This window comes from Lathamus discolor, chromosome 15, assembly GCF_037157495.1.
Source record: "Lathamus discolor isolate bLatDis1 chromosome 15, bLatDis1.hap1, whole genome shotgun sequence".
Lineage (NCBI taxonomy): Eukaryota > Metazoa > Chordata > Aves > Psittaciformes > Psittacidae > Lathamus > Lathamus discolor.
In genome coordinates, this window is record NC_088898.1 from 5,680,039 (window position 1) to 5,705,200 (window position 25,162).

The 25,162-nt window shown below is 53.8% G+C and overlaps 1 long non-coding RNA gene across 1 annotated transcript in view; it reads right to left on the reverse strand.

The window, feature by feature from the left end:
- The window catches only part of LOC136022255 (uncharacterized), a 104,720-nt gene that overhangs the window by 57,044 nt on the left and 22,514 nt on the right, over positions 1–25,162 (reverse strand). The window contains exon 2 of the long non-coding RNA XR_010616104.1: positions 15,812–16,379. This is a non-coding gene — a long non-coding RNA (uncharacterized LOC136022255). The remainder of the gene's footprint in view (positions 1–15,811; positions 16,380–25,162) is intronic.

The following is a 25,162-nucleotide window of genomic DNA, read 5'->3' on the forward strand; positions in this document are numbered from 1 at the left end:
TCCCTTTGCACCCCCATGCAGCTTTGCATCCGTCCTACCACATGCTGGCTGACTGTGCATGGGTCACAACAGCACTGCACACTCAAGCTCCTCTCATGGTCAGGATCTACCTTGCCCTAGAAAGACTCAACCCAACCTCACCTCCGCTTGTCCCAGTGCCATGATTAAGGATAGGATGTTACACCCAAGACAACAAGTACAGCGGAGCTTACGGATCATTCCTAAGTGCCTGCAAAGGTACGGATCTAACAAGGCAAATCAGGCAGGCAAACCTACCCATTTCAAAGTGTGCAGGTTCAGATGCATAAAAAGTGCAAAATCAGTAACTTTTATATTGCCACTCAAGGAACCACAAAGATAAAAGCAATATTCTGGGAGTGAGGATGCCATGAATATTTCTCATCTGCACTTACAAGGGATATTTGGGACCAATGGCTTGATTCTGCCTTACCCCTGCTCCAATGAGATAATCCACATTCCCTGCTGGCTGGAAACAGGCTGTCAACATATTTACTTGTGTCAGGTTCTGCTTCCCAACCACGGGGCTAAATCCCATGTGGGAGCAAAGGTGGGCAGTGGATAGGTCCAGGAGCAGGCAGGGATGACGAGGATGGGGTCCAGTGCAGACACCTTGGTACGCTCCAAACCGGTAAAGCATAAAGGTGCTGCAGGAAGGATATTGGGTGAATCAGCAGCCACTGCTTTGCGTCACATCCTCCAGCCTCTCCCTGCAGTGGTCCCTTCTGGAAAGCCAGGAGCTTGCCAGGTTGGGCTGTCCATCCCTGAAGGCCCCGAGGGCTGCAGACAACTACACACGTACCTCCTCGAGCATCGTGTCCTTAGTGCAGGTGCCTGCTGATCGAGTCCCACTGCCCAGCAGGGTTTGGCCCTTCTGCTCCTGTGGGAAATGGTGTCTGGTCCCTCCCGTCTCCAGCTATCCCCTGCTATGGGCAGATCTAATCTAACCCCCTGCTTCTATGTGACTGCCTCACCCTGACTGCCCTTGCACCTATAGGACGCAAAGGGGGAACACACTGCCAGCATCTGCCTGGATGTCAGCAGACCTCCCCACCAGCCCCCAGGAGCATCATTTCATCCAGTTCCACCATGCCCGGGGTAGCGAGGCAGCGTTCACCTGCCTTCTGCTTCTCCACCACCCTCCAAACAAGGCAGCCTTGGAGTGGGAAGGCGAACAAACCCTGCTTCCCAGTTAGCCTCCCCAGTGCAGGCTCTCTGGTGTCTGGTAAGGGGCAAGTCCCCATGCAGCTCCTGCGTGCCTGACTCTCTGCTCTTTACCCACCCACCCATTTTCACAAGGCTTGTGGGAGCCGTACGAGAGCTCCATCCTCCAGCCAAGAGGAATGGAAACTCGTCGCTGGGTAAAGAGCAGGGGGAGGCGGGAGCAAATGGAGAGAGAAAGAGAGACACGTATGCGCACATACACAGGCTGGATCACGGGGGCCCTATTCCCTAAAAGAGGAAACGGGGGGGAACCAAAGTAAGCCTCCAGTGCACCAGCTGAGCTGTTGGCTTGCCTGCGTGCTGCACAACCCCAGCCCTCTGCGCCTCAGCTGCTGGGGATTTACAGGCACAACCGATGTGGGGAGGGCTGGTTCAGGCACACACGGGTGTTTCTGCAGCGCCCTGCACAACAGTGGCCCCGTTCCCAACAGCAAGTGACAGCTCGGAAGCATTTGGGGCTGTTAATTCCATTCTGATTGATTTCTTTTTCTCTTTGCAATAGCGATGCTGGCGCGAAAAGGGCAGTGCTGAGAATCCCAAAGAGGGAACCCGGGGTTTTCCAAGCCAGACGCTGGCCCCTGCCCCGCCAGAGAAACGTGAAGGCAAAAAGAAAGTGGAGTTTGACAACAACAGAACAGCAACTTACTGCAGGGCTGTCACTGGGCGAGTGTGAATCCATCAGTGACTGGGTTGATATTAGACTCATATCAAAGGAGATTAATTTGATAATTGCCTGTGCGGAGAAAGAAAACCCCCACAATCCAGCCTATTGCCACCGGCATCCAAAACACGTCCCTTGCTTAAACCAAGTCCCTTTTAATAAGAAAGTTCTGGTGCAGCCATAATCCAACACCACACCACACATCCCCTTTTGGTCCCTTCTTTCAGCATCAGCCTGCCAGCCCGGAGCAACCGCGGCCCAAGGGCTTTATCCCTCACTTTGGGGTGGTTTAAGAGCCAGTAGGAAAATGGGGATTCTTTTACCGAGTGACTCGTGCAGGAGCTTCCCCAGCGCCGCAGCGTGGGCACCTCCTACGTGTGCCAGGGCCTCCCGTGGGACACGCACCCCGCAAATGGCCCCAGATGACATTTGCAGAGAGGCTCCGTTATCTGAGCCTACAAAATTAGCACCATGGAACAGGCTCAGTCTGAGGGGTGGTTCCAATGTCAATGGAGAAGATCAAAGGCAAAGCGCAGGCCTTCAGCAGCAGCAAACGGTTGTGCTGGTGCGAAAGCAGAGCTGGCAGCAATCCCTGCCCTGGGCACAAGCAGCCCCACTGAACCCCAAAAGCTCCAGAGCCTAACATCAATCCTCCCTAAATCAGAGAGATTCAAGACCAAATCAGACTAAATCAGGGATATTCAGGAGTCATTTCTCTTAAAATCTAGCAATAGGAGCACTGCTCTTCTGCCCAAGAGCCAACAGCCCTGAGAATGAATTGGAGGTCTCTTTCTTGCTGGGGGATTTCTCCCAGTGACACCGCGATTCCCACTTGGAGACAAGTTTCTTTGTTTGCTTTTCCCCAGTTATATAAAGGACATAAATTCTTGTTGCAGAGGCATCTCCAGGCGATCTGCATCTCCCTCAAAGTCTGCATCTCCCTCCAAGGCTTCTCACTATGTTTCGGCTCGAATGCAATTGCTGGTGCTGCAGTTTTCCAGCTCCTGCCTGCGCCTGCACTAAGCACTCTCCTCCGCCCCGCGAAGCAAGAGCCTGCCTGGAACAGGCTCCCCGTCAGGTCAAAGCCCTTTGCTGTCCCATTCTCAGCCTGTGGCATAGTGAAGGCAAAGACATGAGCACAGGCAAGCTGTGAAACCTTGGCCCAGCGCAAGGATAGGACTCCTACGTGCAAGAGCATCTCAGTGGATCCCAGGCTGTTGCTTTGCAGCTCAACTCTTCTCACAAGTCTCCTCCAGCCCCTGGTTTTGGTCTCCCAGCAAGTCCCTGATCCCCAGCCCCATCACTCAGCGCTGAAGGATGGAGCCAGGGGAGGGGAGGCTGTGCTGGGAAGGTTCTCCAGCGAGGGCTGGGTGCTCTCAGCACTGCATTGCACACATACCAGCAAACCTCAGCCCGGCAGCCCCGGAAGGGGAATGAGGCAGAGGCAGCCAGCGGCAGCTCCCAGGCTAGAGAGGAAGCCTTAACCCCTTCCCCACTCTGGCCAAGAGGCTCCTCAAGAGCCTGGGAGAGAGGAATCCACCCTAAGGCCAAGCATCCGATGCTGCATCCCTCCCTCCCTAGAAAAATATCCCAGCAATACCCTAAAAAATCCCTGGGAATGCAGCCTTCCTCTTCCCCTTCCCATGGCCCCACGGGGAGGCAGGGGACAATCCTCACCCCTGGCCAAAAGCCATCAGTGCTCCCAGCAGCCAGCACAGCCCCAGTGCCAGAGGTACCCCTCCACTCGAGACCTTTTCCCTAAAAGATGATCTCAGCAGGGTTCCATGGGGGACCCAGGGACAGCCACAGCCTGGCCAGGTCCATTCTGCACCCCAGAGAGCAGGCACTTTGAGCCCCTTCATTCACGTCACTTAATCGTGGTGGTGAGGAAGGTTTCTCATCAATGTCAGTGGAGGAAAAATCCCTCAGGGTAAGGTTTTGCTCTCAGGTCCATCAGTGTGGACACCCCTGCAGGACTTTGCACATGGGTGCTTGCACCCATTGAGAGCCTCTTGGCAGCTTTAGGTGCCCAGGAAAGCCTGGCTGTGCTGGCTTTCTCCAGCCCCTTTCTCAGCCTGGTTTCTCTTGGTCTCCTATCTCTTGATCTCTTCTCCAGGGCTTTGCTCTCCCACACAAGGCGCAGCCAACACATTGGTCCCTAAGAGCTGGGGCAGCAGCAGGTAGCCCATCACCTCCAGAGCAGGCACCAGCACTCCTCACTTCTGCAAAGACATCAACCAGGTATCATTCAACCCATGTAAATGGACTCAAAATGCACTGGGCAGGACTGTGCCACCCCACCTGGAAGCCACCTTGCTCTGAGCAGTCTCCAGACACACTTGTAACAGCTTAAAACTCACATTTATGGACCCAACATGACAGGAAACACTTTTCCCTTTTTTGTTCCTGGATTAAGTGGAAAAACCAGACAAAGCCATTCCCAGACAAAGCCCCCCCCCAGCACAGGTCGGATCCCGAAAGCCAGGGCTGAGGTTTTGGCAGGCAGAGGGAGCAGCAGGCTCTGGGGCAGGGGGTGTCAGATGGGATCTCCCACACTGGTTCATTCCAGCGCCAGCCCCATCAGATCAGGCCCAACAGGATTAACCACATAGCGCAGCGCAAGCGGAACGCAGGTTGGCCATTTAAACACACACACACACACACACCCCCCCCGAAGTCCCTGTTAAAGAACTGCCTCGGCTCAAAAGCTGCTTCCAAATTTAGGTTTTCTAAAGTTAATATTTCAGATTTTTAATAAAATAGAATTAAACCCTCTGTAACAAATTAATAATCAAAGAAATGTTTCTATAAACTATTCTTTCTAATTCCAAAGGCATTGTTTAAAAGAAGCAAGTGTTCCCCTGCAGAGCTGGCACTCCAGTAACTGCGGCACGATAGAAAATGGGGCTGGATAGCAAAAATAACTTACACCTCTTGCAAACAACCATGGAGCTGAGTCATCTGTTTCAAAGTCCAAGGGGAGACATCCCGGTGACAGAGCCCCCAGCAAATGCTAAGGTGCATAGTTAAAAGGGGAGGGGAGAAACAAAAACAAACAGTAAAAATAGTACAAATTCCTTCAGATACTATTTGGGACAGAAGATGAAAGCTGGGATTTTCATCCTCTTCCCAGCATCTCAACTGCAGCGAATACCTCGACTCAGGGTTTCATTGCACCAGACACCCTCATGCCATGGTCCCATGGGATAGAACCAGTAGCAAATACTGGAGGGGTCCTCTATAAAAAAGCCAAGGAAAAATAAAGGTGCCCTCTCCCCACCTGGGGTCAGGCAGAGCAACCCCGTGAAGAACTGGGGAAGGAAAAGCCAGACCCTGACCTCTCAGTCTTTTGTACTCCAGCCTCACTTGTATACACCGCTATCACGTTACTCAATGTGTAAGCGGCTGTATGAATGGCAAGCTGCCACTGGCATAAATACATTGGTATCTGGACAAAGGATCTGTCTGCACGTCAGGATCTTCATTAGAAATGAGTTTGTGAGCACTTCCCCTCATTCTTTTGGTTCATTTCCACTAAAATAACAAAAATGCAGCATTGTGTCAAAGTTGTGAGGACGCCCAACGTGAGACATGGACCAAAGGCCTGGTGCTTCAGCCCAAGGTGGCTGTGCTTCCACAGCATTCCCGGCTTTCCCAGGCTAGGGTTTAAAGGGTGGCATTTGATCCTGGTTATAAGCTTGATCTAAAGATGGGGATATCTAGAGCACAGCCTGGCGTAGTGGCAGTGAGGCCGTGGGTAGAGCACGGTGTGGACATGCAAAGCCCGGGCAAGAGGCTGGAGACAGTGAGGGCTGCATCACACTGCAAACAAGTGCCACAGCCACCAGGAATAAAATCATAGGATCATAGAATGGTTTGGGTTGGAAAGGACCTTCAGATCATCCATTTCCAACCCGCTGCCATGGGCAGGGACAGCTTCCACTAGAGCAGGTTGCTCCAAGCCCCATGCAGCCTGGCCTTGAACACTGCCAGGGATGAGGCGTTTACCACTTCTTTGGGTAACCTGTGCCAGTGCCTCAGCACCCTCACAGTAAAGAACTCCTTCCTTATATCCAGGCTGAACTTCCTCTGTTTAAGTTTAAATCCTTGTGGCTATTTAAACCCAAAGCGGCAGGAATGGCACCTTGCCCAGAAGGTTTTACAGCAGATGTTGCTGGAGATGGACAATCACAAAGGGAAGATCCTCAGCACGCTGATGATGTGTAATCCCTCCAAGAGGGACAGAGCTTGGCACACCTGGTCTTAACCAACACAGCAGCACATCCTTTATGCCCTCTTACCAAGGTAATTTAAAGTCCGTTCAAGTAGATAAGGGCACACCAAACCACAGGGATTGCCCGTATCAAGTTGACAGCGTGGCGTTTGAGAGTCAACCGGAAGGGGCTTCCAACCAGGCGTGACATGAGCCATGCTTCCGGAGCCGCTTCAGCCCTCTGCGTGCGAGCAGCCAGGAGCAGAGCAGAGCAGGAGCCTCCCCCGCTGTCCCCCCGTGCCCTGGGGCACTATCTCACGGCAAGGGCTCAGGACAACTCCATTCCCCTGGGATTTCACCAGCAGCCGACAGAAGCAGGAACCCCGGAAGGAGGTGACAAACGCTGGTGAAGCCCATGGGAACAAGCAGCCTGTTGCGACAGAGGGCCAAGTGACAGTGACAAACCTCTCCTCATGCCCGCTCGACAGAGCCATGCTGGAAACCTGGTGGCCATTCCTGCTGTCAGCACCTCCCTGTCCGAAAAGCTGCTTCAGACTTCCCTTCTCCAGAAGATCAGACCGCCTTAAATCCTGCCTTGTGCTGCTGGAACAAGGGAAGAGCTTTTGCTTTCTGCTTACTGATGAGGATCCAGCATCCAAAAAAAAAAAAAGCAGGGATCAGAGGCAGAGTTTGCAGGGAGAGGCCATAGTTTTTATCAGGCCAACTGACAGAGCTGGAAAAACAACAGGCTGAATTTGGGGCACAACTGGCTTTCTTCAAGGTCTGTCTACACCGCATGCAGGAGAAGCCTGTAGTTAAGAGAGGGTGTTCCAGTTTTTTTCCTAGGCTGCACCCTGAGTTAAACACACCACTGGCTGAAGGGCTGGAAAAAAACAAGGAGTTCAAACAGGACGGCATCTGAGAGGGGATTTCCAAAAAGGTGGAGAAGGAGCCATCAAAGGAAGGTTTCCAAAGAGCTTGGTGCTCTTCGGGCTGGGAAAGCGTTCAAAGATCTGACAGCCCAGGACAACGATAGCATCAGTGTGTGAAGCTGTCTCAGTCCCCACTGTTCCAGCATGGCTCCAGGTAGGCAGGAGACTCAGCTGGGTTTAAGAACAAAGCACAGCGGCAGATCTGAACCTTGTGTCCCTTTTACACAACACTCTCATCGTGAAGAAGGCAAAAAGCAAAACTTCCCCTCAGCTAACGTACATCTGCTTTAACTCTTTTTCAGCGTGAAAGGGACTCAACCCATGTTGAACCAAACCTTGCATCCTCATCACCACAATTCAACCCTCCACCTTACAACAGCCAGGCAGAAAGACTGTAGGGTTTAGCCCAGGTCACTGATGGATCGTGCAAGCACCTTCCGCCTCTCATGCTTACAACATCCCGCAGGCTTTGTGGTATGTTTGGGGGTCAGATACCTGCTGGGTTTGATGCTGGAGGGGTGAAGGTCCCTTCACATTTGCTAAAAGAGCACGCCAAAGAGGATGGGTTGTTCCCTAACAACAAGCACTGTGTAGATTTGCCCAGCCTCACCCAGAAGACCCTCTCATGACTAAAGTACATCCTAAGATGTCACCAGATTCACAGGTCTCCAGTGTCCAGTGTGCTTTTACCCTGACTGCCCCCAGAAGCACTTATCTGTGTTTCACAGGCAGGTCACTTGAGGCAAACAGGCAAAGCCCCAGCTTCCCTCCGCATAAACTCCTCAGAGCACCAGGTCTGAGGATTTCACAGTGTTCAGGCACCTGAACCTGGGTCCAATGTCGCTCAAAGCAAAGAACCAACTCCAAAAGCCCAGAATCCAGGCCAAGAGCTCTGACCACTGGCCACCCTTGCCATGTCCTGGCCAGCTGAGATTGCTCTCGTAGGTTTCATCCAGCATCCACCATGCTCTGGACTGTCTCAGAGTAGCAGCTTGTGCTGCTGACGGAACAAAATTCAGCCTTTGATGCCATTGGCACTTCTTCCATTAGTTGCTTTGAAGATTAGGGCCAGAGCCTTAAACTGGATTCAGGAGCTGATGGGGAGCCAGTGGAGCAGCTTGAGCTCCCGGTGGCCTGGTCCTCCGGGGACGTGAGCAGCCATGCTGGCCCCACCACACTCCTGCTACTTCAGCTTCTGCTATAAGGCACGGAAGCAGAGCCAGCTTGAGCCAAGAACAGCCTCTATACAGAGGACACAGTTGGGAAGGGAGAAGGAAACAAGCATTGCCTGGTCATCACAGCTAGCAAAGAGGCTGCGAAAACTGGGGTGCTCCAAACTGCACCCATAGTTCAAGGCATCACAGTGGCAACAGAAGGCAGGGTGATGTGGCAGGCTTCAAAGCCTCCTGTTTTCCAACCTGCTTCCACTCCATCCTCAGCCTGACTCAGCTGCTCACACCTGCATCCCACAGCAGCAGCAGCTCCAGCAGTTGTACCAGCTGGGAATGAGGAATACACCCATGGCATCTCCATCTCTCATCCTGGTGGAGAGTCCCTCTCCTCACCACACATCCACACACTGCCTCTGCCCTACAGTGCTGCCTGGCCTGGAGATGATGGGGGTAAGCAGGCAGCATGGAGACCAAGACATCAGGAACATCAACAGGAGCTCAGAGCGGGAGGTGCAGGCATGTGTTGGGTTCCTCTGTGTGTTTCTCACCAGGCCAGTTCTGCACTCACAGTGTTAGGTGCTGCACAGCCCCAAACACAAAGGGACCATCTTTGCTCTAATCCATTCAACTCCAGCCCTGAGCAGTGCCCACAGAGCTCTGCACACGTTGCTCAGGCTCTAGGCACTCAACAAAACATCCATCCCCACAGCCACATTTCATGCGGGAGCCATGGAGCAGCACAGCTGGATTTCACCTGCACCAACCCCACAGCATCACCTAGGACAGGTCCCTTCGCCCAGATTCCTTCCACCCCTTTGGAGGCTGTCAGCTCCAAGGATGCTAAGAAAGGAGGTGCACAGAGCATAAAAAGCCACGGCTCCTCTCCCCAGCCAAGTTAAATCCCCAGAGGAGGGAGGAGATCCACGCGTGCCAAACTTGCTTCCAAAGCATCTCCCTCCTCCAAGGAGCCAGGGCAGAGGGACAGGGAGCCACTCTCTGCCGTGCAGTGACACGCGCCGAGGGGACATGTGGCACAGCCCCAGCCACTCCATTAATTTCAGTTAATTTCCTGCAGTTCTGTCTTAGTTTTCCAGCAGATTCAGGACTTAAAGGTTAAAGCATAACCTTGTCTCAGCAGCTCGCTATTCGCTCCATGCAAATGCCTACCTACAAGCCTGGTAATTACATGCACTTCCAAAGAGCCAATCCCCGCCAGCCTGACAGATACTGATCTTCCCGTTTTATTTTTAGCTCTGTGCTTCCCCCTCTAGATGCAAAAAAAAATTCTGTTTGTTCCATCTTTTGCTGCAGCCTCTTTTCCCCCGGCTCCGGCAGGGCTGGAGCAGGGAGCAGCGCCGCGCTCCCACCAGGAATCCCGCGGGGGACCCCACCGTGGTGCCAGCGGCTCCTTTGGGGGCACCCAGGGGAAGCGTCGCTTTGGCACAGAGGGGCGTTGAAATGGGAAAGTCAAGTAAGATGGGATGAGTGAGCGCTGCTCGGCAGCGGAGCCGGACGCTGTCTCTCGGGGATGTTCCCAAGTTGCACGCATCAAAGCAGGTCCCCGGCAAGCAAAAAGGGCCAAATCTGGCAAAATTCAGCCAGATTTAGTGGCTCTGCATGTCCAGGGTTTGTCACCTCACAGAGGAGGGTGGCTTCCCTGGTCAGCCACGCAGGGCCAGCACGAAGAGGAGGCAGCAGAGGCAGGTCAGCCACTCAAAGATAAAGCTTGGTTGAGGTTTCCAACCCCTAAAATGGGCACGCAGGAGCCTAAGTGTGTCTGGTAGCACTGAAGCCACCATGCTGTCCTCCTCCATGAGCTCCAGAGAGCAGGCAAGGTGTGCAAAGCACTAGAAACGTGTGGCCTGCGGAAGTTCAACCCCACGGGGTAGCCCCACCGCCAAAGGTGCCTGTAAATCAGGAGAGACTTGTAAGAAACAGGGGTCAGGTTCTTCTTCTTTGCCTTTCCCTTTGGAAGGAGCCTGGAGCAGGGCTGGGCTGCGAGGGGTGAGGTCTGCATGCCTCGCTCCCCCTTCTCTCTCAAAGGCATAGCTTAGATTTAAACCAGAACAGATTCCCACAAACTTTAGTCACATGCTGGGGGAAGAAAAAGACTCGGAGCCTCAAAGGGACACGTGAGGAAAGGGCTGGTTGTTGGCACCACAGCAGGGAGAGCAAACCCAGACCGTGGCAACACTGACTGAGGGCCACAGGGTGTAGCTCAGGGACAAGAAGGGGGTAAAAAGTGTTCTCAAGGAGCAGAGGAAGGAAGGCTGTACACAGGGGAAGATGCATAATGAAATGTACTAAATAAATCATGGATGGTTTGGCTTGGAAAGGATCTTAAGATCACCCAGTTCCAACCCCCTGCCATGGGAAGAGAAAGAAAAAAGAGGAGCAGGAATGGGATAAAGCAGAGGGAAGGGTTGAGTGTGGCAGTGGCAACCTCTGAGACTTCACTACAAGGCACCAGAGCTGGGGCTGATGCATCTCCCCAGTGCTATGGACACTTCTCTAGTGCTCACCCCAGCTCCAGCATCAGCTACATGGGAATCATAACTATGTCTCGTACCTGCAGAGGAAGGATTCCTGGTCTTGTTCTACTTCTGAGGATCCTCCTGCTCACAATGGCATTGCAAAAGTAAGAAATTATTCCTACACAGTTTTACATTTCCAAGGGAATCACTTCTACCCCAACAGCAATTCCCCTCCTTGAAACCTTGTAATAAAGCACAGGAGCAGCTTTTCCAGCAGTGTTCAGACATCTCCAACAGGTAGGTTTGGGCAGCCAGGAGGAACAAGGATTTTACAGGATCTGGGCTCCAGGGTCCCAGTTTTCCCCAGCCTCAAGGTCAATCTAACACACAGCCAGGGGATCAGGAGCCATCCCAGCACCTGGAGCAGGCACTGGATGAGACTGTGAGATGACAAAGCAGAGAGCACGGGGGGGAAAGGAGTGATCCCCGTTACAGAGCTGGGAGAGCTGAGGAACAGGGATTTCACCATGTACTTACCGGCCCACAAGCCAGGAATGAAGCTCAGATCCCAAACCCATCCTTCTGCACCAAAATAAATGCAAACACCAACCAGTGAACCTGCCTCCCATCGAGGAGGGATTGGGGGCCTCTGAGGGAGCTTTTCCACCCTACACATAGACACAAGCTCTGGCTGAGCTCCACAAGAACCAGTTCCTCTGATGCCAACAAGTTTAGCCAAAGGAATTCAGGGCAAGCAATGGGAGAAGGCTGGTGCAAACCTATCCCTTCCCTATGTTCCTGTAAAGCATCTTTCAACCTGAGAGCTTCACATAAGTGTGTTTTAAACAGTTCAAACCTGGCACTGCCAGCTTTCCATAGGAGAGTCGCTTCCCAGCTGCTGGCTCCTTTGGGTTTCTGTTTCTTATCCACTATTCAGTCTCCATCTTGCTTTGTGCAATTCCATCGTATCCTTCCCACCTTAGCTTGAAATGTTAAAGGCTGCGTACCCCCAAGCCTCTTTTCCTGTGTTTATACCCTTCTTTTACAGAAAACAGTCTCTGCTACATCATTTAACCACCGACTGCACCCAGGGCTGCGGTTACTCTCTTGCATCCTGGACGCCCCTGCAAAGCAACCAGCAGAACCCAAGGCCTCAACTCTTCTCTCCTCTCCTCCCACAGTTATCCCACGTCATCGTGGTGCTTTCCTCCAAATCCCTTCCCAGTGGGTTTACACTCGAATGTCATTGCAGCGCTGGGCTTGGGCACTGGCACACAGCGTTGTGAGCACAAGCAAGAGAGAAAGAACCAGGGCAGCGTCTCCAGGGCTGGCTGACACGTGGCCCCAGCATCTGCTGCCCAAAAATACCAAAAGGCAGATTTTGTCCTTACACAAGACGTGCACAACAGAAGGATTTAGCCTTTCTGTGACCATAACTGGCTTCAGAGCTGGGTCCCCGCCAGCATCATTTTGACCAGTGCTCTCCAGTCCTGTGGTGCCATTTATTCCAAGTTTTCCAGCTGTTATGCAAGAAGCTCTTTCCCTATGGATCTCTGTTGCAGTTAGAGCCACTTGCCATGTTCCAGGTGGCGTGGTTATTTCTACCCTTCCCAGGCTTTCCCTGGATTTCTTTCCTTCTTGGCTTCTCTTTCTGTCTACATCCCACAATGGAGGATGGGACCTGCCAAATGAATCCAAGGGTCTGCAGCCAGGTGCTGGGTGCTCCCCATCACTCAGTCTACGCCTGCTTATCTACATCTTTCACTTACAGCATCTCACCATAGCATTTTAACCCATGGCTGGATATACCTCCAGAGGCACTCTAGAATCAGCCATGGAGCACTGTGTCCATTGGATTCCCTTGGGCTGGTCCAACCCCTGATAAATCTTCCTGCATACCCTGCATGCTCCTTCCCCAGCTCCATCACCTCCTGCAACACCATCTCAGACACCACAGCAGCAAATGTGTAACTTCAGGTGTGTTACTGGGAGCCACAAAACACCTTTACCTCCCATATTTAAACACATATTAAACATATATTTACCTCCCTCCCAGTGCCAGCCCAGTTCCTTTGCTAGAGACTCCAACCACATGGACAAATGGGAATTGCCCAGCTCAACCTAGTTTTCTCCCTTCACCCTCTCTTTGCCCCACGCTTTCCTGCCCCATCCCATATTTCTCCTGTATCTCAGGAGAGGTGCGAGCTCCATCTCCAGCCTGCCAGCACAGCATCCCAATGCCAGATCCTTGGACTCAACAGAAGCCTTTCCTCTGACTTCCACAGCTGCTGACTCCATTCGCCTGTTCCTCTTGGCCTCTCTATTTCCTCATGGGCTGCTTTTCTATTTGGGAGCCCGTGATTGTATCTGACAAGGTCTCCTCATTGTCTCCACTGATTTTACCAGAGACTGATTCTAAAAGCGATGCAGTAACTTAGTCTCTTCAATATCATTGCTGAATCCAACTCCTTCATTTATTAATGGGCCTACTTCTGCTCTTTCTCCCCTGATATGTTTGCAAAATCCCTTTTTATTTCTCTTAACCCCTTTGGCTAACATTAACAAGCACAAACGCAGGAATATTTGATATTCTATGTGTATAAATAAAAACAGGAAAAGATCTTATTCACTCCTGTTATAGCTACTAAAGCAGGCCTAGGGCTCTGGAATAGCAGCTTTATTGCATACGTTAAATATCTCCATTACTTTATTAATGCAGCGTTGGAATTTTATTGGATAGTTTGGGTTATTTACCTTCTAAAGTAACATGGGCATCACAGACCAGGAAAAGAGGGTATTTAGCACCTTCTCCTTGAGTCTGCATCTCCACAAAGCAAGTGAATGCAAAACCACAAAAGCAGAACCCTACGTGCTCCCTGTTCTTTTCCTTATGAGAAATGGGGATGAAGGAGAGGGGAGACCAACCATTACCCTGGGACCAACCCTGTCACAGGAGGAATGTGGATGGACAACATGCACACAGCAATCCCAGCCCTGCTCTTATGGCCATGAGGATGGGCAGCAAGTATGAAGCATCACTTTTAGGGGTAGAAAGAGGTTTTGGGGTGCCCCTTCCTCAGAGCCCAAATGCAGAGGGGGTGGAAAGAAGAGAAATAAAAAATACCCAACTACAGCCAAAAAGCACGAAAATTCCAAGAGGGAATTTTCAATCTTGGATATTTTCATTGCCTTCTCAAACACGATTCAAATGACACCCCAAATATCAGTACAATTGCAATCGTCAGAACCAAAGTGACCAAAACTCCCACTTCCAGAAGTCTTGAAAAGAACTAACATAATGTGGATAAGTCAGGTCTGCTGTGAGCCCAGTTCCTAACTGCAGGCTGGACTTGTATTCATCTGCCTTTAAATCGCTGCCTCAAAGACCTCACAGCCTGGGCACCCAGAGACCAGCTCTGGCTCCCTAAAGAACGATACCAGTGAAACACAGGAAATCGCTCCAAAACCTGCTCCGAGGCCCTGGCCCCACATCTTGGTGTTAGAGCTTCTTCAGGCCCCGGCACAAAGGGTGCCCCATGGGAGCAGCGATGTGAGCCCAGCTCGGGGGGTGGGGGGGGTGTTTTGGTGCTGGGGGGGTGGGAATAGGGATTTATCCCAAAAAAACAGGGGAGCACTTGAGCCTTTGGCAGGGCAAGGCTGAGCCCACATCCCAAGCACTTGCTGCCCTCACCTCCTGCGAGCCATCATGACAGTGAGCTGTTACCCTGTTTATTGCCGCCTTCCCCTGCTCCCCACATGCTGCTGCTACTGAAATGAGGGAGAAAATACCAAGGGAGATGCAGAACACAGGCATGTGGGGCTCAATGTCTGCCTCAGTTTCCCCTGCTCCAGACAGCAGCAGTCCCCAAGGGGACCAAGAGACAAGAGGGTGGCTGGCACATGGTGGCTTTTGCTGGATAAAGCCCTTCCCAGGGACTGAGGATGTGGTGATGGGATGAGCCGGATGAGGAAGGATGCTCAGACCCCACCTCAACCAGGTAGGGAAGGAACCTGGTAACAGAGCTACAGGATGAAATCCTGCCCCAGCACCACAGTGAGGGGGGATTTGGGACGAGCTGAGATCACCCCCAGCATGGCTGAGATAATGGTGACACCACCATCCCTGCAACCCCTTCCCACCCACTTTTGGGGGGCACAAAACTGAGGGAGCCCAGGCTTCCCTATCACCCTCCGTCATGCTCCCTTCTCTCAATGCAAAACTTCCCCTAGCACCTACTTTGAAGCCCACGCAGGGGCCGAGCTGCTGCCGTGGTGGTTTTTCTCCCGGGGGCTGTGATTTCAGGCAGCACAAGGAGGCAGAAGCGCCCTCGGCACCCGCACCCAGAGCCGCACGCTGCCCGCGGAGTGCAGGCAGCGGAGCAGAGGGAGGGCGGGCGAGCAGGCTCCCCTTGCAAAGTCTGTCCTGTGCTGTCTAATAACACAAGGTGTCATTGTATACCCAAATCAGTGCCTGGAGCTTTATTTATAACAACTGAAACACAAAACCCAGCAGGCCAGAAACGGCAAAGGGAGTGAGGGAGGGCAGGGGAGCAGCCGGGAGAAATCTTCCCTATTTAGCAAGATTTGCAGTGAGATTTTCAAGCTGGATTGAGGCTTAAAGTGGGGGGGAACGTGGGGGTCCATGGGAGGGGAAAGAGAGATGAAAAGAAGGAAGAGGGAGCTGGCAGAGCAGCGATGCCTCCCTGGCTGTCACCACCGTGGAGCCCTGTGTGGAGTGATGGGGGTGCTTCACCCCAGCCCCCTACCAACCAGCAAAGGGAGCTCCAGCCCCCTGGGACTCTCTGGCTTTTACAGCTATTCTATTAGTGTCTCTTTTAGCCATCCCCTCAATCCAGGAAGAGCTCTGCAGCTCAACAGCTGGCTCCAGTGGGCTCCCTCTTGCTCTGGAATAGGCGGTATGTGCAGACTTGGCAGGAGGCACCCCAAAGAGACTCTCCCAGCCCAGCAGGCAGCAGCCCCAGCACGCTCTCTGGGGCACAGAGCTCCTATACAACCCATGACCCCGCTCCTGCGAGAGGCTGAGCACCCTGAACTGCTGCTGAACTCGGTGGGAGCAGAAGCGGCTCAGCAGCGAGAGGTCCCAACCCTGCACTTACAGCAGCAGGAGATGCGCTCTCCTCGGGTGGGTCCAGATGTTATCACCCCCGCTGCCACCCCCGGCAGTGCCAGAGGCTCCCGCTGCCGGCGCGGCGCCGGTGGAGCATCTCTTGTGCTCTCTCCTCCATGGCTCCTGGGCAGCTTTGCCTAAAACCCCCTTTCCCCAGCAGCTGGAAGGGAGCCGCTGCCAGGCTTTGTGCTGAGGTGGGAGCGTTCATGTCCCGTTCTTCTGACTCACCGTGGAGGTGGCAGGCAACAGCGGGAGGGAAATAATAAACAGCTCGAGGGGGTAAAGGGGAGGTAACGTCTGGAGGAGCTGCAGCGAGGGATGGCATTTGGTGCTCACCTCCCTGCAGACAGATTTCAATCTCCAGGTGCAGAAGCCACTGAAAGTTCAGGCTGAGTCAGAGCTCCAAGATCCGACCCACTCACAGGCAGCAGAACAGGCCCATTGAGATAAAGCTGAACCCTGAGTCTGGCCACTTCACTCCAGCTTTGCTTCTGCTGAAGGCAGTGGGAGCCAAACCATGCTCCCTGCGAACCAACCAGAGCCAAGCGACGAAATTCCTAATCCATAAAGCAAAAAGCTCCCATTAACTTGACCAGGACTTCAAAACCCAACCTTTTCCTCCCACTCTACCCTTGTATTGGTCTCAGATGTTTTCATTTGAAGGGGGAAAACAGAACCACACCAAACCCACCAGGCACCGGGGGAAGTGGCTTTTGTGTTCCCCCAGCTGCACCCGCCGCCCTCGGCCCCCCCAAAGCCTACCTGCAGCATTACACTGCAGAACTGGTGCCCCGGAAATGTGCAACTAAGAGCTGTGAAATAAGCATGCCTGGAATCAGCCGTTCCCAGTGTTGTTAAACGACCGTGCCTTGAAACCTGCCTCCGCCTTTAGCCACGCTGCCATGTACGGAGCTACAAAACAAAGCGCTCCGCTTGTTCCACATCCCAGCCGCGGCGCTGGAGCTGCTGTTCCCTGCTAACGGGGAGCCCAAACTCCTTCCCCTGAGGGCTTTAGGAGTATGGAAGCAGGAGGAACTGAGCTCAGAGCCCTAAGCTCATGCACAAAACCAGCACAAGGGCTCAAAGCGCAGGGTATTGCCCATGCAAAGAGCACTCAGGAAATACAACCCCGTCTGGACCAAGCAGAGCAAATAGAGAACCAAGACACTGGGGTTCCCCATTTCCTCCACCACACATGGCTCTTCTCAAGAGGGACATGGCCCCAGCCACATAGTACAATGAAAACAAGAGCTTTCATAGGAAACATCCACCAAGGTCTGCCTGGTAGAGGATGGAGCCTTCAGGGCATGCAAACCACATCAGTCCCACAGGGAGCATCAAGGGGGAGAAACCTGGGTCCCCTCAGCCCATGCGGAGGGGACTGTCCCTAGTTACTCACTATGTCACATTATGTCACTAGAGACACTGTCACTGGTTATTCCAGAAGAGACCTCAAAAGGCCCAAGCCCTGCTGGAGACTTGTGACCGGTTATTTCAGACGGGTTTGCCCTGGGCAGTGGGAAGGCAGTTTTCTTGTGGACACGAAACCATCTCTCCTTGCCCTCCCTGAGCTCACCAGTGCAGTCCCATGTCCTGCTAGAGTAAACCACAGCACACAGCCTTCCCGCTCACCTATTTTCCCAGCAGCAAACAAGTTTATACTCCACTTTTCCTTCCTATGGAGACCAAGCATAGGAACATGGGCGGTAGAGAGGCAGGTCCGCATGTGAAACCATGGTTCTGCTGTGGCCTCCAGCCCTGGAGAGAGATCACAGCCCCCTCCAAGCTCAACTGCTTTCCAGGTTTCAAGCACCAGCCAGAGAGAAGCTGTGTAGCAGGGTCACACCAACACACACAACTTGAAGTGATGGCCACGTAGAAAAGCCAGGATCTTCCAGCAAAGTCACACGGAGCATCCGAGCAGGGGAGGACTTTGTTGTCTCAACACATGGATCAGGAAAGGCAACAGGTCTTGTACATGAAACAGCATGTCCCTGACCCACAGGGCTTAGCTAGCAGGTGAATCTCATAGAATGGCTTGTGCTGGAAGGGACCTTAAAGCTCACCCAGCTCCAACCCCTGCCATGGGCAGGGACCCCTTCCACTGGAGCAGCTTGCTCCAAGCCCCTGTGTCCAACCTGGCCTTGAGCACTGCCAGGGATGGGGCAGCCACAGCTTCTCTGGGCACCCTGTGCCAGCGCCTCAGCACCCTCACAGGGAAGAGCTTGTGCCTAAGAGCTCAGCTCAGTCTCCCCTCGGGCAGGTTCAAGCCATTCCCCTTGGCCTGTCCCTACAGGCCCTTGTCCAAAGCCCCTCTCCAGGTTCCCTGCAGCCCCTTTAGGCACTGGAGCTGCTCTCACGTCTCCCCTTCAGGAGCCTTCCCTTCTCCAGGCTGACCCAACCCAGCTCTCTCAGCCTGGCTCCAGAGCAGAGCTGCTCCAGCCCTCGCAGCATCCCCATGGCCTCGCTCCAACAGCTCCACATCCCTCTTGTGTTGTTGGCCCAGCGCTGGATCAGGACTGCAAGGGGGGGATCTCCCTAAAGCACAGCACCTCCCTTGACCTGCTGGTGACACAGCCCAGGACACGGTTCCTGGCTGCAAGCACGAGCTGCCCGGTCATGTTGAGCTTCTCACCAACCAACACCCCCAAGTCAATCTCCACCCAGCCTGTATTTGTGCTTGGGATTGCCCCAGCCCAGGTCAGGACCTTGCATTTGGCCTTGCTGAACTCTATGAGGTTCTCCTGCCTGTCAGGTCCCTCCATAGCTGCTGTTATTTCTCATGTGCTGATGGGTTGTGACTGCTGGAGGATTACACGGTCACAGACAGAGCTACAGGCTGGAACAAGGTCTCCCTGAAGGGTCAGCATCTCCATTCCCAGCCACCCTGCCTGCACCACCCTCGCTCTGGGGCTGTTCACCTCCTCCCATCAGGCAAGGTTCTGCTTCAAGAAGCCTAAAACAGTAACAACAACAACCAAAAAACCCCAAACCCAAAAATACAAGCTGATCTTTGAGGCCAAACAAAGGGTTTTGAAGCAAAGGGGAAGGGGGGGAGGTGGGGAAGGAATCTGAAGTTGCATCACTTGGAAATACCCGCGTGCTTCAGAGATGTACGTACACGTTCAGCTTCCTACTGGCTCTCCAGGAACCTACTTGGGAACAGCAAAGTGACACCAAAAGGAGCCCAATGACATTTGCCTGAAGCAAATAAAAACAGCCCTGAATTTAACCCAAATAAGCCCATGTGCAAAACATTCCCTTCCTTGGAGCCAGGCACTCGGGGGGGTTTCGGAGCTCCAGGCAGACAAGCAGGGTGAGAAAGGTTTGAAATCTAAATCGTTCAAGAGCTTTTGCCCTTTGGCTGGGCTCACAACCAACCCAGAGACATTCTCATGGTATTTCAAACATCTCTCAGAACATGGAACTAAACCCAGGTTTTGTTTCCTTCCACACAAGTCACGGTGGATGCTTCATGACAAGGAAAACAGAACAGAGGGGAAAGCCTTCTTTTCAGTCAAGTTTTGCTCTTTCAGAAAGCCAGGCTACTCTCCAGGCTGCCATCCTGCACACAGAAGACCTGCACCCAGCTCCAAGAGGTTGCTTCTGCTGCCATCCATGCACTGAAACCCAGGGAAGCAGGTGGATGGCATTGCAGGCGTGATCCCCTTTGGGCAGCATGATGCCTGCTGGGGAGGCCAGTTTCTACATCAAGCCAGCACACATCTCTGAGGAGGACTGGTCCAGGTCCAGCTCAGCTGAGGAGACACAAGCCACTCAACGTGCAGAGCCAGGAGTGGAACTGGCACATCTCACCCAGCCCCAGTGACACTAAAGGCTTTGCTTGCTGTCTGGCACAGGCAGCTATCCTCTCTCCTGGATAGCCCTGGCTCTCCAGGGGCTCCCTTCTACAGGGGGAGAAGCAGGAGATGGGGAAGTAAGAAAACATTGGGCCGGATATAAGGAAGAAGCTCTTCCCTGTGAAGGTGGTGAGGCACTTGCACAGGGTGCCCAGAGAAGCTGTGGTTGTCCCATCCCTGGCAGCGTTCAAGGCCAGGTTGGACAGAGCCTTGGGCAATATAGCATAGTGTGAGGCATTTCTGCTCGTGGCAGGGGGTTGGAACAGGGTGATCTTAAGGTCCTTTCCAACCCAAACCATTTCATGATGCTCCATTTCCAAAGGCCACCATGAGCCAGACTGGGAGTGCCCCGACTTGACACCTGCAGTCAGATGAAGATCCTCGCCAGGGCTGTTCCTTCTCCCTGAAGCATCCCGGCCCCTGCTCCCACGCATCCCTTGGGATGCTCCCAGCACTGCTGCAGCTTGCCTGCACAATGGTTCCTAGAGCAGGGCCAGGTGGCTGGGTGTGCATGCCAAGCAGCTCCCGGCTCACCTGCAACGACTTGTCGAGGGGGAGCCGCATCTGCCCTTTCTTGTCTGGCTTTAATCTGCCTGGGGAAAAGGGAGAAAAGGGATCCGGGAATGGTAAACACGGCTCAGGCAGCTGCACGTCCCGGTAACCAGAGGGCTGAGCAGGTGATTCAGAGAGCTGAGGGCCTGCAGGCACGCACCGACAGCTCCGGAGGTGGCAGCAGCATGGGAGTCACTGCGGAGACACTGCTGGGGTGTGCTTCCAGAGGCAGGATGGGGACTCTGTGCTGGGGGGTTTGGGGGAAACTGCTGCGCCTTGCTCCGCTTCACTACCTCCTGAAGGACACAGGACCCAAGAGGAGTGAGGCAGAGCATGGGTAGGTGCTGTACCAGCAGGGTCCAGCACTGCTGCAGACAGTGTGACCTTCCCAGCATTGCCCCTACAGAAACACACTGTACCATAGCCCCAGCCATGATTCCAGCTTCCTCAGTGTTACTCTGCTCCATGGGACCACACTACCTCCATGAGCCTCTCTGCTTGGCAGCATTTGACATAACCCATCATCAGCTCTTCACCCATGTTAAAAAAGAGGAAGCTCATTTCCTTGCTTCCATTGGCCTTTCCACAACCTGAAGAAGATTGCAGTAAATGAAGGGGGAAAAAAAGAGACCATTTTGCCCCAAAAGGTGTCAGAAGGTTTTTGGTGTGTGTCACAGACATCACCTCCAGATCCTCTGCTAGGACACAGGAACCCCCAAGATAGAGTTCATAGGCTTTGCACCCAGCATGGGCTTTGCCCAGGCTTCAGACAGAAAGGCTCAGGACCACAGGCATTTGGTCCTCATCCAACTGCAGAGACAGATGCTCTTGGGAGAATGGAGCCTTTCCAACTTCAACTGCCCCACTGAAGAAGCTTCCCCAACCTTGCCCGAGCCCTGGGACCCTGCCCAGCCACAGTCAGGGATATTCCATGCGGGTTATCCAGGTCTCAGCCCAGCGTAGAGCAGGGAGGTGAGTGGCAATGGGAGCACAAGGGGAAAGATCCAGATGGGCACTTGCTAGCCTTCAGTCCTGGGAGCCACTGGCCCTACACACGATGCACCGGTGCAAACCCAAGAGAGCTGCTCAGGGTTCCAGACCCTGCAGTGCACAGGGTGCAGTTTCCTGGCGTTACCAGGAATAGTTTTGCCTGGCCAGCCCTGGAAGCAGCCAGAACCCTGCAGAGATCCTTCCCTGCCTGCCCTCTCCTCGCTGAGTCAGAGGACCCAATGCAACCCCTCTCCCGACAGAGCTGCCCCAGGAGACGGCAGAGCCAGTCTGACCGGCTCAGGACTCGCCAAGAGCTCCATGGCGAGCAGCCTTCCCCAGCTGGGAAGCACTGTGCTCCCAGCTGCCTCCCCAGCAGGTCAGTACCAGGGCCCTGCATTGCCCCAGCCTTTGGCCTAATTAAGTTCATTCCTATCCCCACACCCTGCCCATAAGAGCAGGGATTGAGATGCCTATTACAGCGCACGCAGTTTGGAGGCACTGCCCTGTCTGCCTGCAGTGCAAGAGGAGGTGAAGTGGCTGAGCTGGAAAGAAAGGGCTTTGGAAGTCCAGTGTGGCCACAGCAGCAAGGTTGTGACTGAGAAAAACTGCCCCAAAAGGTCCCATCAGTTCCCAACACTGCATGTGGTGAGGGCTAAACATGCCTTCAACTTCCAGCCTCACCAACAGGAGGAGGATATATAGACACGGGGAGAAAACGTACGTGTGTAGGGAGGGAAATATGAGGATAAAAAACCCTAAAAGAATGAAATAAGAGGAAAAAAAGGCTGGGAGAAAACAAATCTGAGTATAATAGTCAGGCTCTGGCAGCAGTTAAAACTTCCATGTGTTTAGATCCCCGAATCAATGGATAGAGATGCTACAACAAATGTCACCTTCATGCGAGCACCAGAACTGCAATTTTCTCATCATCCCTTTCCCCCTCCTCTTTCTGTTGCTGTTTGAAGCCTGTTCAAGGATAACCTGTTGGGGGCAAACCTTGTCCCCAGCAGACACCAGGTTTTCCTCCTGGGTTCCCTCTCCTGCTCTCTTTGTCCTGTGCTGTTGCTCCTCCACAAACGAACTCCCTGTCAAGTTTCTGGCTGATCCAGAGGGAGACGTGGGTCCTGCCAGCTCCAGCATCCAACTGCTCTTCCCGGGCCCGGAGCTGCAGTAACCATAGAAACCGCATCCAACGCGCAGGCTCCGCTGGGGGGGGGGGGGGGGGGGTGTGCGACAGGATGCTCAGACACATGCACAGGCAGGTAGGGACCAGCCAAGGCTCCACCAAACCACCTCCAAATGATGCCCAGGTCAGAGAGGGGCGAGGTGGAAGGGGGATGATCGAGGCTTTTCTCCCTACAACCTCCCAGTGGCTGGGAGCAGCGTTGGGAGATGGTTCCTCTCTGAGTGAGCGCTGGCTATAGCTGCTTGTGGAGCTGACGGTGCATTTTACAGCGCACGGGGAGATGGGTGAGGTAATTGGGAGGATTCTGTTGCAAAGCTTTGTCTTGCTCTGCACTGCATTTTAGCTGCAGAGGAGATGGGGACCCAGGGCTCCCGCTGGCCTGAGAAGTAATCAGTCATTAATCCTTCCCTCCTTCTTGCACCGTGAATATAAACAGGCCAAATCCTATCCCCGGCTGTGCTGGGGGGAGTCTTTATGTTGATGGCTCTGGCAGCAACACACATGGCTCCAAGGGCAAGATCCGGCCCGGCACAGTTAGTTACTGAGCTCATCCCAACATTGCTTTGATTTTGCACCCCTCCCGATGCAGAAATAACCCCCACTTTCAGCAGCACGACTCAGAGCAGACTCGAACCACGACCAGCCCTTCAGACACCTATGGTGAGCCCTTAAATCCATGCATGGCTCTGGACGAGGCGGGATTTTCAGAGTGGCTGAGCACAGCAGATGCTCCGTGTCTACACGAGCCAGACAGATCCGTTCCAGTGCCAAGAAAGCGGATCCGAGGGGCTCTGGTGAGGAAGGACAGGGAAGCACTAACTGCAGACACCCATGTGCACCCCATGGGGCAGGAGATGGCTCGGGCAACCATAGAGGAACCCAGGACTAGGGACCAGGATGGCACGTGGAAATGGGCAAACACGTACAACAGAGACAGCATGTTGATGCTATGGACAGCTTCTCTCTGTTCCTCTCACCCACCATGATGAGGACTTTCAGGAGCACCATGACTCCACCATGGGGCTTTCTTCTTCTCTGCCCCTCATTCCCATCACAGCAGCCAGCAGAATGAGCCTCTTGCTCTTGCACCAGAGGTGCCCGGCTTGCACGGAAGCATGAGCACCTACGGGAAGGTGTGGGGATAAAAATACCAGCATTCCTGCCTTCCTAACACCAAACCCCAAACCCAAACAAGTCCACACAGCTGCCAGGCTCCTCTTTCCTTCCCCCTTCCAAGCCATAAATACTGCACACAATCCCCACGCACAAACACGCTGTGGCCTCCGGACAAAGAGGCCCACCCCTATGGCCACCAGGCACCTATTTTGGGCTGTAGCTGGGCCGGGGTGGGACAAGCAGGCTCAGCTGCACTCCCCAGCCCCAGCCCACAGCCGGGCCTCACCCCCAGCTCCAGCCCCTCAATGGCCCCATTGTTCAGGACTGGGAACTCAGCTGCAACGGTTGGGGTAGGGGCCAGTCTGGAACCTGACATCCAGAAAGGTCCAGAGGCCACAGTACCATTGAGGGGGGTCAGCAGACCTGAGCTTGGGGTGCCCCACAGCCCCCCAAAGGTGAGGGAGATGAAGGGGTGCATCCCAGTGAGGCAGTGCTGCAGTGGGGTCTCCTCCCTCCCCAGGGCTGTCACTGGGAGCGTGCAGGGTAAGGCATGGCTCCCACTTCCTTGCATGGCTTTTGGGCGTAAAAGGGGTCAAATACATCAAAATGAGACACAGGAGTTGAGCTTTCTTTGCCTACCCCAGGGACATGGCTTAAACCTCCCCCATGCCAAACTGGGGGTGAAGGCAATCCCACAGCCAGTTCACACCTCCAAACCAGGCCAATGGATCACAGGGCAGGAGGCACACAAACCCCTCGGAGCAGCCAAGAGCAGATCCAGGCACAGACTGGTTTGGGATGGACACACTTCAGTGGATCCCAGATCTGCAGGATCTGATCCCAGATCCCGTCACCCCGGGAGCCTTCCTATGGCTCAGCATTCCCGCAAATCAGAGCCCTGGAGCTGCAGCGCAGAGCTGCTGCAGCACCCTCCACCCAGCCAGCAGCTTCAAGGGCTGTGCTCGACACACAGACACCTCCACCAGGAGCTGAGATGTTCTGAGGGAAGGTCGGTGTCGACATTTCTGTTTCAACTCCCAGCAGTTTCCTCCTGAAAGATGCAAGTGAAAAGGGAAAAAACTCCCTTCCCTGCACAGCGCGAGGGCAGCATCCTCAGCACGCTTCAAACACCACCCAAGGAAAAACGTTAAAGAGACTAAAGCAGCCCAAAAAGCAGCCTGAGGCATCTCTGTGCTATTGTTCTTTCAAGGCCAGAAGGGGTGCAAATGCCTTGGGAGCAGCGGTGGGACATCACTTTTAACACCAACATGACACACAAGGGACTGTGTCCTCTGCTGGGTCACACCGCAGCATCAAACTCTGTTCCTGCTGCAGCAGCCCCCACCCCGGGCCAGTCACACCAGTTTAACCCCAGCAGCCAGGACAAATCCCCCTGCACAGCCCAAAGAGTCACCTGCATCAAACACATCTCATCTGGAACCTTCCAGAGCCAGCCCGGTGCAGCAGCACCCTCACGTACTGGTTGAACTGGCAAGCAGTGCCCATCAATACGAGACGTGCCTTCTCTTTGCACAGCTCATTTCTCTCTCCTGACTGGGAATAGCATTCCTGGCAGCGCCGGGAGCCCACGCTCAGGAACAGCTTGCTGCGTGCACCCGAAGCAGAGCAGCCCGAG